This window comes from Sycon ciliatum, chromosome 13 (assembly GCF_964019385.1).
Source record: "Sycon ciliatum chromosome 13, ocSycCili1.1, whole genome shotgun sequence".
NCBI lineage: Eukaryota > Metazoa > Porifera > Calcarea > Leucosolenida > Sycettidae > Sycon > Sycon ciliatum.
The window spans coordinates 22,420,079-22,436,194 of record NC_088655.1 but is presented as its reverse complement, the minus strand read 5'-3'; the positions used below and the strand labels follow the sequence as shown (position 1 = coordinate 22,436,194).

Here is a 16,116-nt window from a genome sequence, read left to right as displayed (position 1 = left end):
CGAATTGCAGTTCGTATCCAAAAGAGTTCGTGCGTTTCCTAATAAAGTTGTGGCCCGTTTTGGATGTAATTTTCGCATGTTGCATGTTGGAGGAAGTGCCTCGTGGCTCGTATTCTTGAAGTCGACGAAAATAATTCATACAATCAAGTAGGTTTGGACTCTAGAGGGACTGCTGCTGACAGCCAAGCGCTTTCGCTTTCCTGACCTCGTGGTCAGAGCAAGTGCCAGTGCAGTGGAAATTCCGGTAGTGGTTTCTTTCGTCTGTTGCCGAGATGAGAACTGTATTTTCCGATGATATGTAACTGAAATGTCTTGAGGTATGGCATTCCATCATCGCAGAAAAGTAGAGAAATATGATTTCCCAAACCGAAAAGCCAGACCAAGCTGCCATCGTATTGAACGAGTACACTGTAGAAATTGGTCACTGACCCGATCAACTGTCAACGATCGACGAAGACACTACAAAAACAAAAACAAAATTGACATCGTCCAAAAAGGGCAAAGAATGCATATATGGCGGTGCGTGCGTGCAAGACCACAACTACAAAAATTTTAAAATGTGCAAATGTCGAGGATGACATCGACAACCGCCGAGTTTCATGAATCAACACACCGGAATTTGAGAAATTGAACATACTTCAGGCCAGGTTGTACGCAAATACGCTTCACGTCTACGATCATGTTGCCGCCAAGTCGTGGCACCCCCCCTCCGGAGGTCGCGGTCACGATTTGAAACGTGGCCGCGACGTTTTGGTCAAGTTCATGCCGTTGCCATGCAACTTGGCCGCATGGCCGCATGGATGCTGGTTTTGGTCGCAGTGTGAGCGCGCCCTGAGCGCCACTATTGTGAACGCCACTGTTGTGAATGCCACTGTTGTGAACGCCACTGTTGTGAACGCCACTATTGTGAACGCCACTATTGTGAATGCCACTTTTGTGAACGCCACTGTTGTGAACGCCACTATTGTGAATGCCACTATTGTGAACGCCACTATTGTGAACGCCACTATTGTGAACGCCACTATTGTGAACGCCACTTTTGTGAACGCCCCTGTTGTGAACGCCACTATTGTGAACGCCACTATTGTGAACGCCACTATTGTGAACGCCACTATTGTGAACCCCACTATTGTGAAAGCCACTATTGTGAACGCCACTATTGTGAACGCCACTTTTGTGAACGCCACTGTGGTGAACGCCACTATTGTGAACGCCACTATTGTGAACGCCACTATTGTGAACGCCCTTTTTGTGAAAGCCACTGTTGTGAACGCCACTGTTGCGAACGCCACTATTGTGAACGCCACTATTGTGAACGCCAATTTTTGTGAACGCCACTTTTGTGAACGCCACTATTGTGAACGCCACCATTGTGAACGCCACCATTGTGAACGCCACCATTGTGAACGCCACTGTTGTGAACGCCACTATTGTGAACGCTACTATTGTGAACGCCACTATTGTGAACGCCACTATTGTGAACCCCACTTTTGTGAACGCAGTTTTTGACGAAAGTGAACCCAGTGTACTTCCAAGTAGGCTGTACAATTTTTGTAGTGGTAATTAGAGGTAATCGGCATCTGCATCCATAGAGCGTGGTGGTATTCCTACTGTTAGCGTGAGACTCTGCCTCCAGCCAAGTCTCTTGTTAAGCGTAAATTACTTCTTGGTCCGCGTCAGCAATATTGTCGAGTATCTTACAGCTTTGTTTTTATGTCGCCAATGCTCACTTGGCAGTCCATTTCATCCCAATTTTGGTTAGTAGGTTATTTTACTAGTACATGTAATTATAGAGGTTTGGGGGGCATTGCGGATATAGTGTGGTAAAGTGTGAAGAATCATCGTTCAAAGTGCGTTTTCAGAGGTAGAGGAATTGCCTGCCATACATTCCTGCAATTTGCAATGCTTTCCAAGCAGAATCAGCAGATTTGGGAACCATTATTCACACTGTGGGGTAAGCTGGTATCGCCTCCTAGAAGCGCGCTTTGGTCAAAGAGGCAAGTTGAAACAACTTTGCCAGATATGCCAAATAAAAAGAAAAAAAATTGGAGGATATGGGGTTCGAACCCATGGCCTCTCGCATGCAAAGCGAGCGCTCTACCACTGAGCTAAACCCCCTTTTCTGATAGTATAATATTACCGCAGGTGTTAAAAAAATGATTTGCATGCAATGCATGAAACTGTAAATTAGATGAACTACAGTTTAACTCCCGGATTCTGGAAAATGGGGACGAGGGTGCGTATAGATAATGCTATCGTCAATAAGTCAGCTATCATGATCACCTGGGTGATGCACGAATTTTGATAGTGCTCACTTCCGTTAATCGTTTTTCTTTGTAATTTTCCATTCATTTTCTGCTCTAATTCATATTTGCTTTGTTTTCCTAGCTTACTATTGCCGTGGCTGGCTCAACGCTCTTGTCTCAGTGGATTCTGTCCCTGCATTAGCTATGCTTGTCACATGCTGTGAGATTGTGTCTAATAATAATAATAACCTGTTCTTTCCACCGGGACCCACATGCAACACTGAACACACCAGGCATGTATATACAGATACACAGAGAGCTACCTAGAGGTGTCCTGCAGATCTACCATGTGCATGGCCTCACCTACTAGTATCAGGCCACTCACACGACATGAGAGCACAAATGCACATGTGCGATCATGAAGTCATTTGCAAACCGAGACCGAGTTCATACAGTGCTGGGCACATTGTGCACGCGCCAATGTATCCACAGTGATATTGTGAAAATGCCAGGGACAAAACGTTTCCGACACGTTTCCTCATGTGCAAAGGAAATCATTAATAGGCCATTCACACGACGTGCAACCATAATTATACATGTACCCGCGTGTGACCAAGATATCACTTGCAAACTGCGATCCAGTTCACTTCACCGCAAACTTTGCCCAACTCATTATAGCGACCTCCTGAAACCGCGGGGAAATTTTAAATTTTTAATTCCCTTCATTGAAATAATAGTTCACACACTACATTTGCGGGTGCACTTTCAACAATCGACAGTTTTGGTGGCGTGAAAAGTATAATCGTGAGCACAAGGGCCCAGGCCAAGTTCACCTTTTTTTTACTCATAAATAATTACACACGTGGGTCCAAGTTTATCGTATTCGAGTAAATAGACTTGGTTAGCATTTTCCCGTTCACACTATTTTCGACGGTCAGCGTGTCGAGGGCGAGTCTACTGATTCTTGTGTGTTTTCGAAACACGGTTAGCAGTTCGGCTTCTGAGTCCTGACTCCTGACGTAACCCTAGTTAGAATCTTACCGCTTCGTTCTCCCGCTAAAAAGAGCTTTCTATCGTCGAAACGGTACCAAACCGACGGTATTTTTTTTTGACGTCGAAGTACAAGTTTTTTTTACAGTCGATGCGCCAAGCCAGCTGAGTAAGAAAAAGAAAAAGGAAAAAAGGCCCAACCCTGCCCGGCCAGCTATTTGGACTTACGGGGGTCGCCATGGCAAATAATAAGTACTTCGAAGTAGTAAAAATGAGCTAGTGTGGCTGTGAAAACAGTCTATATGACAATATTCAGTCAGCCATAATGGATGCCTCCGCAGCGACCACAGCTGCAGATGACGCGACAGGAGCATGGGCAGAAAACATGGATCGGCTACCACGCACACACATTACACTGGCCCGTATTAGCGCTACGCTAAGACGACACCGGATGAACGCCATGGTGAGGGAGTAGGACTCACCGGTCTTCTCTGCAAGCAACACAGCAATTCTCTTGTACAGAGCTGACGCACACTTGCTCATGCCGCCAGTCGTAGAGAACACGGCCGGGACAAACGAGGCATGCTCTACATCACGCAAGCGCTGTTCGTACGAACGCTTCTTTGCCTTCTCATGGCGGGTGTAGGCTGCGGAGACGGAGGAGGAGCGATTTGAGGGCGCAAATGGGTTGAAAACCCTGACATCAATATATGTGCGTTCAAATCGTCCTCCCCATATCCCGTTAGCGGCCACGTCCAATCTGGCAGCATCGGCACGAATGGCAGTGCGAAGAGACAGCTGCTCACCCGACAGAGGCTCGAGGTGCGGCTCAACGGAGACATTGGTAGCTACTCTCTTCAGAAGGCCAGCTGTCACATCTCGAATTTCATTGTGGCGAATACTGGGGTACCCACCCGTTGGACAGCTCAAGGCATGGGCGATGGTGAACTGGCTCCCACAAGAGCACGCAGACGGCATATGCGGTAGTCTCCAGTTGTAGCGGAGATGTAAACCATCCCGAAACTCCGCCTTCGCCATAGCAAAGCCATGGCGTTTCAGGGGTCGGCACGTCAACCACCCTGAGGCTCCCTTTTCTGCTGCAAGCTCAACTGTGCGCTGTTGGTCTGCACTCAGTGAAGAGCATACAGTTGCAGCGTGGGTTCGGAGAGCGTTGCGAGCTGACGTCTGAACTGCCTTCTTGGCTGCTTGTCCATCACAGATAGCATCGCCAAGCGGCATCACTTGCTGGATGATGTTTTGTTGCAGGGTTCTGGTGATTTGCTTCGATGACTGATGCTGAGAGGCCAGCTGGGTCGGGTCAATGATACCAAGGCCCCCGTAACGGCAGGGCAGGGCAAGCACAGCGCGGTCCTCCTCGCAGATCTGACGTCCGGTGATCGCAGGGATCAGTTTGTCCCGGATAGCACTCTCCAGTGGCCCAAAGCTTGGAGCAGCGTTGGACATGGTGCGGCACAGAAAGGACCACTTGTGTTTCAAGCCACTGGTGAATGCCGAGAAGGCAGCCTGCGGTTGAGATGACGCAATGACGGTTAGGCGCTCCAGCTGGCCTATCCAGGATTGGACTTTGCCCTCGACATAGGATTGTAGGAACTCAGCAGTACCAATTGCAGCACCTAGGTAGCGACACCCATCCACACGAATGGTCACCCCAGTGTCCCTGAATAGCTCCTGCGCCAGCCCGAGGACTGCCGGTTTGACGAGGAGAACAGATTTACTCGGGTTCAGGTGGTATCCGTACAAGGGACCTTTGGTGGTCAGCGCATCCCACCAAGCCCGTACCTTCACTAACTTTCCACCAGCACTTGAGTCATCAGCAAACCAAGCCTGCGCCGTCCCCTCAGTCGCCACAGACCGCAGCAGGGGTAGGACACCGAGAGCATAGAGTGGCATCGCAATAGGGTCTCCCTGCGTTGTACCTTCACGGGACCGTATCACCTCTCCGCCGACAATTAGGTTGGCAGGGTGCCGGTACGTATTGATAACGATAGCAGACATAGCCGGGCAGAGGTGCTGGATGTTGTGAAGACATGCTTCGCGGTTTAAACGGTTAAACGCATTGGAAGCATCCGCCATCAACAGCGCCTCTGTGTCGTCATCGTCGAAAACAGTCGTCATGGCATGAACGGCTGCCTCAATGCCACTCTCATGTCCAGCGCAGACCTGCAGACTGCCTGCAGCCTCTTGGATATCGTCCCGTATCATAGACAGGATGGCTTTGCCAAGTATACGGCGGAGAACTTCACCAATGCCAATTGGCCGAACCCCGGGATTCTTATCCAAAGGTATAAGCCGGCAAGCAAGGTATGCCTCCAGAGACGCGGGATCGACGAATGTTGTTGCCAGCCGGCGGGCACAGGTAGCCATTGCCTCACAGAGCTCACCAGAGGCACCTCCAAATCCGGTGCACATGCGCCTCCAGGTGTCAGCGTCCACTCCCGACGGGCCTGCTGCTCCATGTGTATTTAGGGCAACGCGGCGGACGACATCTCCAGTTAATGACTCAAATCGGACCGGATGTGGTCGTGGAGGTAAAACCCCTTGAACAATAGCGTCCGGATGGGCGGGTTCTGCCGGCGGGTGCTTGGCAGCCAGAATATCCCGAACAGTTACGCCATCGACTCTATCGTCCAGGTTCAAAACACCGCCTCCGTTGTCCTCTTCCAGTTGTGCGAGGGCCGACCTGAGTTTGCCATCAGTTATCAGGGATGCAAACTTTCTGGCAGTGTCATCATGCCCAGCGCAAGCTTTGTCCTGTCGCCGCTGGTGGGATTCGATCTGTTTGTGTATGGTACGGCATTCTTCTATTAAATCAGAGATGGCACCTGCTCGCCAGAGTTCGAGACGGCGTTTGAGGCACTTCGCAAAGGCTGATGGCGGGGCATGGAAAGGTTTTTGGAGTAGCAGCATCTGGAAGAGCATCGCTACCTTAAATCCCTGACACCGGAATGAGGAGCCATTGCCAAATGCAAGGAGGTATTGGCTGAGTAGCTGAACAAATTCCTTTCCGACGGAGCCACTGGGTACGTCAAAGGCGTTCGGTCGAAAGTGAACCGCTTCGTTGTATGCGTTGTCAATGGCAGTCGCACAGTCTTCCGCGGTCGTGGTTCCAAGAGTGAAATTAGTTTGAGGCCACTCGGTGTATGCAGGTATATCCGTGGTGATATGTTGGGAGGTGCGTACATCAGTGTCATGGTCACCCTGGTTGTCAGGCTGTCCTGGTAGAGATGCAAGAGACTGGCTGGAGTCGATGGAAGCTAAGAGTTGCGCTGCCTGGCGGTCAGCTTCATCATCAGATAGCGATGCAAGCTGCAAGCTGCTAGCGGGTGCATTTACATCTACTGCTGCGCGGCACTCTGCGAGTAGTCCGTCCGTGAGGTATTCAGCCTCATGACCCGTGCTGGAAGTACAGGAACTCTGGTTTCGACCCGTTCCAGGCTCGGCAGCCTCGGATTCTAGCAAATCCCACGCTAGCTGTTGCGAGCTGGTAACGCTGGGTGCTGAAGGGACAGCGTCGAGCACCGCAGGGGGAGGTTCCTCCGTCGTGGCTGCCCTCGCTGTCTGGCTCCGTGCGATCGTCGGTACACTACATGTTGTACTATTAGTACTACTATTACAACTATCCTCGAGCAGGTCCCATGCATGTTGTTGGGAATTCGAAATTTCGGTACGACTCGTACCTGCAGCTGTTCTGGTCGGCAGGCGCGGGGACAGTGCCCCAGCAGGCCCAGGTGATTTGGGAACGTGACGTACCGTTTGAACTCCTACGAGTACGGGGCTGCGCAAGGCAGGCAGTGGCGGCGCGGGAGGCGCGGCTGGAGCAACTGTCGTTTGGGGCTCGGGTGCTCGATTTTGGCAACGATCCTTCGCCGAGGGATAGCAGTTTGTGCAATGGCGGCCAGCCTTGGTGCATTCGCATCTGACACAGGTGGATTTGCCGTTGCACCGGCAACATCGTCCACTACTCTGCATCAGGCACGTTCGACAGGCGCACGGCCGCTAATTACAAACCAGGAAAATTCCACATCGACAGGAGCTTCAAAATCTGCATCCGACCTCAAACTACTTTCAAAATATCCACCGACGGTATTTTGGGTGTTAGGTACGCGTACCGTCGGATCTACCGTGAACGGTAAAATTCCATGTCTACACACACAAAAAACGGTACAGACCGACCGTCGAAAGTAGCGTGAACGGTAAAACGCTAACCATTGGAAACGGTACGATGAACTAGTGACTTGGCACATCGTTTGAATGGCCTATCACTAGGGCCCCGGCCAAGTATTAGTTCAAAAATCAGTTGCAACCATGTGTCCAAGCACACCGTATACGAGCTAGCCACTATCTTGTAACCCGTACAGTAAACGTGAATCTGCAGATAGTGCCAATAGGAAATACCAAGAGTACATAACCCCCCAGAGTGTGCAACTCCCACATACCCTGTTGTCCCGACAGAATTTCAAGTTGACGTCATTATTTATGACGCAATGCTCCTTGCAGCAGTGATTTACAACATGTGTACGGGTGTCAACGCATCACACGTTTTTCTTTGCAATAATTTGTACAGGATCGATCGGCTTCGGTCAACCACAGGTTCCGGATTCGTCTGATAATCCGTGTACAGTGCGCATTGCATCATCAAAATGACGTCAACTTGAAATTCTGTCGGGACAGCACCCATAGTTGAGTTGCACACTCTGGGGGGTTATGTACTCTTGGAAATACCAAGGAACCCTCGACAAATGTCATACTGTAATGTCGCGTATAAATGCAGGTGCTCATGGCCGTATAAAGCGGGATTCACAGAAGCTTTTTTGCGATGCGACACGCGATGCGACAGGCGCGAAACAGGGAAAACCCCAAATTTGCAGCCATGTCGCACCCCACGCAACTGCCGCAACTGGGCCATCGCAGGCCATCGCAGAAGTTGAGCTTGGCTCAACTTTTGCGATGCGATGCGATGCGACAAGCGATTTGGCGTACGATTTTGACCTTTTCTACAGCAAAGTTGTACAAAGGTGCAAGAGTTGCCTATAAATTTGTACAGGTTGCACCAAACCGCGCAAATATCATGGTGACGTACCCAAATCAGCAAGACTTTGCAAAAATTTGTCGCATCGCTGACTTCTTCTGTGAATGGTATTTCGCGAGTTCGCATCGCACGCGTCCGTCGCAGATCGCGTCGCATCGCGTGTCGCATCGCAAAAAAGCTTTTGCAGAAGCTTTTTTGCGATGCGACACGCGATGCGACAGACGCGAAACCGGGAAAACCCCAAATCGCAGCCATGTCGCACCCCACGCAACTGCCGCAACTGGGCCGTCGCAGGCCATCGCAGAAGTTGAGCTTGGCTCAACTTTTGCGATGCGATGCGATGCGACAAGCGATTTGGTGTACGATTTTGACCTTTTCTACAGCAAAGTTGTACAAAGGTGCAAGAGTTGCCTATAAATTTTTACAAGTTGTGTCAAACCGCGCGAATATCATGGTGACGTACCCAAATCAGCAAAACTTTGTCGCATCGTTGACTTCTTCTGTGAATGGTATTTCGCGAGTTCGCATCGCACGCATCCATCGCAGATCGCGTCGCATCGCGTGTCGCATCGCAAAAAAAGCTTCTGTGAGTCCCGCTTAAGCCGTGGTTCAAACCATGCTTCTATTCAAGTTATGCTTCCATTCAAAAAATGCGTCTACGTCAGCATGTTCAGTCTACACTGTACAATGTACATTGCCACGCATGTACAAGTACATCTGCTTCTAGTCAAACCATGCTTCTGTGTCATGGCAAGCTTTGGAAAATCGGCTTCTATTCGAGTCATGCTTCTATACAGGTCATGCTTTTATACGCGACACTACAGTATGTGCAGGGCTCTCTGGCCTATTGGCTATACCAAGAGTTCATATTATGCACGAGTACGAAACTGCGACCTCTTTTCTATGAGCCAGATACGCGCCGGGCTGCCTTCAATGCATCAAGCGGGATTCACAGAAGCTTTTTTGCGATGCGACACGCGATGCGACGCGATCTGCGATGGATGCGTGCGATGCGAACTCGCGAAATACCATTCACAGAAGAAGTCAGCGATGCGACAAAGTTTTGCTGATTTGGGTACGTCACCATGACATTCGCGCGGTTTGACACAACTTCTAAAAATTTATAGGCAACTCTTGCACCTTTGTACAACTTGGCTGTAGAAAAGGTCAAAATCGTACACCAAATCGCTTGTCGCATCGCATCGCATCGCAAAAGTTGAGCCAAGCTCAACTTCTGCGATGGCCCAGTTGCGGCAGTTGCGTGGGCCGCGACATGGCTGCGATTTGGGGTTTTCCCGGTTTCGCGCCTGTCGCATCGCGTGTCGCATCACAAAAAAGCTTCTGTGAATCCCGCTTAATTCAGCTGCAGTCTGCTCACCGCAGAGAATCAAACACCGCACTTTCCCTCTGGTTTGAAATGAACTTTCGTACGGAATTGGCGTTCACGCGCCAAAATTTAGAGATCGCGTAGACGCTGGAACGAATCGAGCAAAAAACGGATGTTGTCAAACGAGAAATTGTGGGTCACGTTGAGATCCATAACCACAGTTGCATGCCCTTGTTTATGCAGTCTTGCCTATATAGTACCCACAGTTGCAAACAGCAAAAAAACTACATCAACACAGTTTGCATAGCACAGACCTTTTAAAAAAAAATTAAAAAAATCCTGTCAGAAGTGGGATTCGAACCCACGCCCACATACGTGGACCAGAAGGCTCCAATCTGCACTGACTGCAGAAGGTACACAAGACCTTGAGTCTGGCGCCTTAGACCGCTCGGCCATCCTGACTGGACGAGACTAAAGATGAGTAATTTACGTTTTGAGTGATGATCACTCCGTGAACCCTGCAAGCTCATGTGTGTGAACGAGAAATCTGTGCTTACAACGATCGCGGTCCCCGATATGCAGGGTACTGGTATGTTGAATTTGTTTTATGCACCCTCTAGGCTCTACACCATGCGCAAAACCCTGATAATAATGATAGGCATGGCAGTGTAGTAGCAGCAGTCACATGACCACACTAGTGAGGCAGCCATGTTGGTTCTAACTGCACGCAGCCCCTGCATCTATGGGTCACGTGAGGTCAGCTATGTTGTTCCACTGCCCACATGATATTATCACTTCGGAAGTTCCTACACGAAATTAGGCAGATGGCAAAGATGTGAAATCTACAGTGGCTGTACTAGACCCTAATTCCATACCGTGATCTGAAGGCTGCATTCACTACACTCTGTTGCCATCCATCCTGACCCGTGCAGTGGTAAAGTAAACTGTAACAAAAACAATGCGTGCAGTCAGCAGACAGGTTTAACTTAAAACTGTGGCAGGGCCTCATTTCCCTTCATGCCTCCTTTCCAACAGTTAGTCACATCTATCAAAATCATTGAGGTGCATTAGTGTCGAGACTGAAGTCCATTTTTTCAGGTCTATGATGCAAAACAAGATAGAGATTGTTGTACTACATGTACGAGGTGAATTGCTATTTCTGGACATTGTACATTTCTAGTCGCGTGTAGAGTCAAGTCAGTCAGGTTGATGAAGTTTTTTCTTGTTGTAGTTGACAGCTGGGCTGTTGTAGTTTCTCCTCGTGTCGGTGCCTTGTTGATAGCCTTTTCTTGGGAGGCATTTCAACGAGTTTTGTGGTACTATGTCGCATGAGAATTTTGAATTTTGAGTAAAATAAGAAGTAATGGACGAATTGTTGGCTTCCCCATGTGCACCTCACTTCAGACGCTGTATAGTCTTGGACCTGTTAGCTGGAAGTGTGAAGAGGCCAACTGCAGTCCACCAATAGAAAAAATAACAAAAATGGTGCAGTATAGGATGCCTATTGCATATTGACGCTATTTTATTTTCATGTCCAGAATTCGAAACACTGAAATTTAGGCCAAAAAATTGGCCTGTCGAAAACATCTTGCTATAAAGTCTCTGGGATCACAGCATGAGCAATTGTCACATATTTGGAAAGATGAAGGATTAGGCCATACAATAAATACAAAAAGAAATGATAAATGTAAAACACACAGCCAGTGGGCCTCTATTTTATTTTCATGTCCAGAAATTGCTATTCACCTCGTACATGTACACGTTGTTTGCTGCATGTGTGTTGATTCAAAGTAAATCCTCTTGAAAAGAGAAAGAAAAAAATTAAGTTAAATTGCCAAATATGCCAAATAAAAAGGAAAAAAATGGAGGATATGGGGTTCGAACCCATGGCCTCTCGCATGCAAAGCGAGCGCTCTACCACTCAGCTAAACCCCCAGTCACGTTTTCTTACTCCTCAGGCAACAAGTTGACCGTGATATCAAGTACACTACTGTACTATCGGAGAACTTCCAGTTTGGCAAAAGGCATACCAAGAAACTGAGCCCAAAACAAGATTCGTTTGGTTACCGGTACAGACACGAACTCTTTTCAGTCTTTTGTTCATGTTCAATACGGTACTTGCACACTCAAATTTGCAACTGCCATTGGTATACATGTAGACCGGAATCGCACTAAAAAAAGTTCCAAGGCGTGTTTGTTGGAGGCACTACACGTTTTTCAAAGATTTCCCACCCATTCTGGAAGACAAATTGGAGAAAAAAAATGAAAAAAATCCTGTCAGAAGTGGGATTCGAACCCACGCCCACATACGTGGACCAGAAGGCTCCAATCTGCACTGACTGCAGAAGGTACACAAGACCTTGAGTCTGGCGCCTTAGACCGCTCGGCCATCCTGACTGGACGAGACTAAAAATGAGTAATTTACATTTTGAGTGATGATCACTCCGTGAACTAAAGATCCCTGCAAGCTCATGTGTGTGAACGAAAAATCTGTGCTTACAACGATCGCGGTCCCCGATATGCAGGGTACTGGTATGTTGAAGTTGTTTTATGCACCCTCTAGGCTCTACACCATGCGCAAAACCCTGATAATAATGATAGGCATGGCAGTGTAGTAGCAGCAGTCACATGACCACACTAGTGAGGCAGCCATGTTGGTTCTAACTGCACGCAGCCCCTGCATCTATGGGTCACGTGATGTCAGCCATGTTGTTCCACTGCCCACATGATATTATCACTTCGGAAGTTCCTACACGAAATTAGGCACATGGCAAAGATGTGAAATCTACTGTGGATTTAACCCTAATTCCATACCGTAATCTGAAGGCTACATTCACTACACTCTGTTGCCATCCATGCTGACCCGTGCAGTGGTAAACTGAGTAAACTGTAAAGCCTGCACTTGCATGCACACAGCAGCAAAGACAATGCGTGTAGTGATCAGACAGGGTAATTGAAAACTGTGGCAGGGGCTCATCTCCCTTCATGCCCGCTTTCCAAAAGGTACATCTATCAAAATCATTGAGGTGCATTGTCGAGACTTAAGTCCTTGCAGACCTATGATGCAAAACAAGATAGAGATTACTGGACTTTTTTGCAACTACACGTTGCAGCAAGAGTTGTAGGTGCAAAAAGTAAATCCTCTTGAAAAGAGAAAGAAAAAAGTGGAGGATATGGGGTTCGAACCCATGGCCTCTCGCATGCAAAGCGAGCGCTCTACCACTGAGCTAAACCCCCAGTCACGTTTTCTAACTCCTCAGGCAACAAGTTGACCGTGATATCAAGTACACTACTGTACGATCGGAAAACTTCCAGTTTGGCAAAAGGCATACCAAGAAACTGAGCCCAAGAAACTGAGCCCAAAACAAGATTCATTTGGTTACCGGTACAGACACGAACTCTTTAGTTAATAGAGAGGTTCCGGGGTACGATTTTCCGTGCCAAAATCCGTATGGGCGCTACGGATTTTTTCCAAGCGTGCTCCATACGATTTATTATTTTTTTTTATTATTGGCCCAAGCCTCTTGTACTGGCAAAATAAACACAATTACGAGTGCAACCTCATCAGCACCGGAAGAAAAACGAGCAAAAATGGCTGTGAAAACAGTCGAGAGAGCAAAAATGGCTGTGAAGACAGTCGAGAGAGCAAAAATGGCTGTGAAGACAGCCGAGAGAGCAAAAATGGCTGTGAAAACAGTCTAGTATGGAGCCTCGGGAGGGAGCTTTAACCGATGCTGCTCATGGCAACCGCAAATCGGGCCGAGTCGTTTGCATCTGAGGGCACGCGGTGCCAATGGCCTCGCAGACTGGCAACAGCCGCACGGATGAGGGCAAAGCTGAGCTTACATCGGATGTAGGAGATTGTGGCAGCGTACGGCTCCTGCTTCTTGTCGGCGAGCATCGATGCCAGCCGAGCATAGAGTGCTGTCGCAGCTTTGCCATACCCTCCAGTGCAGGACAAGACAACTGGTGAGAAGGAGGCGTGCTCGACGTTGGTGATCCGTTCCTCGTAGCGGCGACGCTTCTCCTGCTCATGTCGCTTGTACACAGCGGGCAAGGCAAACTTGGCGTTGGTGGGGGCGTGGGGGTTGAAAACCCGGACATCAAAGTACGAACGCTCGTACCGACCTCCCCAGAATCCACTGGCACCGATGTCTAGGCGGGCGTTGTCTTCAGTTGAAGCCGACCGTAGCGTCATCCTCTCACCTGTCAGCGGCTCTAGCAGCGGTTCCACCACAACTTGGTGCGCAACTTCCTTCATGATGGATGCTGTGAGGTCGCGTACCTCGTTGTGGCGGAGGCTATGGTAGCCGCCGGTTGAGCAGGAGAGAGCATGGGCCACGGTGAATGATTTACCACAGCTGCAAGCAGAGGGCAACCGCTTCAGAGGCCAGCCATATCGCAATGAAACCGCATCGTGAAATGCGCCCTTCGATAGCATGAAGCCAAACATCTTCAGTGGTTTGCATATCAGCCACGACGAGGCACCCTTCTCCGCCGCCAGCTCCCTGGACCGCTTTAAGTCCGAAGCGATGCTCTCTTCCACAGCGACTAGGGTCTCCTTCTCCCTTACGGAGTGGATCCTGCGCACCTTCGCCTTCTCTGCCTTCATGGTGTGGTGAACATCACCTAGGTCCGTGTTTTGCACGATGATCCGCTCCACCAATGGCTGCGTGATGGTCCTGGAGTCATCCAACTGGTTGGCGAGATTTTTTTATTTTTTATTTTTTATTGTGGAAAGGTCACAACAATAAGAGACAAGATCAAAAGGAAAGCTTTACAATAATAATAACAATAACAATAAAACGTAGCCTGTAAAATGTAAAAAGTCACTGAGTACAGTTTAATTCAATACCCATGTCCAGTATTTATAATAAAAATAATCTGCTGCAATTTATAGATTCTCATATGCGAGCAACCTGGGCCTCAGCAACAACCAGCTCAGCAGACTCCGGATGCCGAACCGATCGCTCACGGAAAAGACCCCGTGAACCCCGCAAACACATGATGCATGATCGCAACAGGGCAAATGAGAGACGGCATCTGATGTAAGATATTACGTGGGAGTACTGCTCCTTCCTCCTTTCCGCTCTCAATAACGCGATTCGGCGATAGAGTGATGTCGCCGCTCTTCCCATGCCACCACTTGCCGACAGCACAACAGGCATGAACGTCGCATGCTCCACCTCTCTCACTCTCTCTTCATAACATCGTCGCTTTTCTTTTTCATGGCGCCGATAGACAGTGGTGTGTGGTGCAGATCGATTTGAGCGTGCATGAGGATTAAAAACCCGTATATCAAGTAAAGTACGCTCAAAACGACTGCCCCACAAACCACTGACCGCTACATCAAGCCGCGCATGCTCCTCCACAATAGCAGACCTGTATCTCATTCTCTCTCCAGTGAGTGGCTGCAGCAGTGGCTCGATGGAGACATTAGACACCCTTAGCAAAAAACGTTATGTTGTAACGGTATTATCGTAAGGGGGAAAATACCGTGATTTGGGTTCGACCTTTAGCAAGATGCACGCTATTTTTAGTACGCTGTTGCCACGAGAATAGCTTTGATTTCGCGCGGTACAACCATTTTTGTCACCATATACGCGATACAAGGTGAAATGCGTACGGACTATGCAATATTTGGCCAAAACACGTACCGTTGGTCACAACGATAAATCAGCCCCCATAACGTTTATACGCTGCAGCTTCAACGCTATTTGGGTGATCAAGGTACGAGTACCGTAAAAAATAGCGTTACCGTTGTTTGCTAAGGGTGTCAAATGTGACAGGTCTCTTGAAGGAGGGAGGCTGTCACATCCCGGATCTCATTATGGCGGATAATGGTAAACCCACCAAGGGGACATGACAAGGCATGGTCAATACCATTGTCCCGTCCACAAGAGCAATGAGTTGGTAACCTCGGCGGCATCCAACCATAACGGAGGCACAAGCCGTCCATGAACTCAGCTTTGCTCAGTGAAAAGCCATACTTTTTCAATGGACGGCAAGTCAGCCAACTCGAGGCGCCAGGTTCACGGGCGAGGACAATGGTGTGTCGCAAGGCGTCCGACGCGTCATTGCTGATACGCCGTGCCGACTCCGCCTGGCCATGTCGCACTTCCTTCTTCCTCTTCGCCTTCTCCCGCTGGATGCCAATCAGAGAATTCCCAATATCAGAAACACGATCCACGATACGCCGGGAGAGAGATGCTGTGATGGCGACAGACGACTCATACTGGGCGCACAAAGTCATCGGGCTGACCAGGCCCAGGCCACCCAAACGACAGGGCATTGCTAGTACTTCCCTCAACACTGTGCCAGGCGGTGGCCGACCCGTCATTGCTGGTATAAGCTTCGTGGTTATCACGTCCTCCAGTGGCTGGAACTGGGACGGAGAAATAGACTGAACGCGGCATAGGAAAGCCCAGCGACTTCTCAAGCCCGAGACATATGCATAATATGCTGCCTGGGGCTGCGAGCGAGCGAAATCAGCCAACCGAGTT

The 16,116-nt window shown here is 49.0% G+C and overlaps 5 non-coding genes across 5 annotated transcripts; all 5 read right to left on the bottom strand.

Annotated features, from left to right (window-relative positions):
- Positions 1-2,046: 2,046 nt before the first annotated feature.
- Positions 2,047-2,118, bottom strand: Trnaa-ugc (transfer RNA alanine (anticodon UGC)). Its single transcript has one exon. It is a non-coding gene; the product is annotated as a tRNA-Ala (tRNA).
- Positions 2,119-9,953: 7,835 nt separating this feature from the next.
- Trnal-caa (transfer RNA leucine (anticodon CAA)) lies at positions 9,954-10,075 on the bottom strand. The gene is made up of 2 exons: positions 10,038-10,075; positions 9,954-9,999 (listed from the first exon to the last, which is right to left on the bottom strand). It is a non-coding gene; the product is annotated as a tRNA-Leu (tRNA).
- Positions 10,076-11,476: 1,401 nt separating this feature from the next.
- On the bottom strand, positions 11,477-11,548 carry Trnaa-ugc (transfer RNA alanine (anticodon UGC)). The gene has a single exon. It is a non-coding gene; the product is annotated as a tRNA-Ala (tRNA).
- Positions 11,549-11,888: 340 nt separating this feature from the next.
- Trnal-caa (transfer RNA leucine (anticodon CAA)) lies at positions 11,889-12,010 on the bottom strand. The gene is made up of 2 exons: positions 11,973-12,010; positions 11,889-11,934 (listed from the first exon to the last, which is right to left on the bottom strand). It is a non-coding gene; the product is annotated as a tRNA-Leu (tRNA).
- A 768-nt stretch (positions 12,011-12,778) lies between these two features.
- Trnaa-ugc (transfer RNA alanine (anticodon UGC)) lies at positions 12,779-12,850 on the bottom strand. The gene has a single exon. It is a non-coding gene; the product is annotated as a tRNA-Ala (tRNA).
- Positions 12,851-16,116: the final 3,266 nt, after the last annotated feature.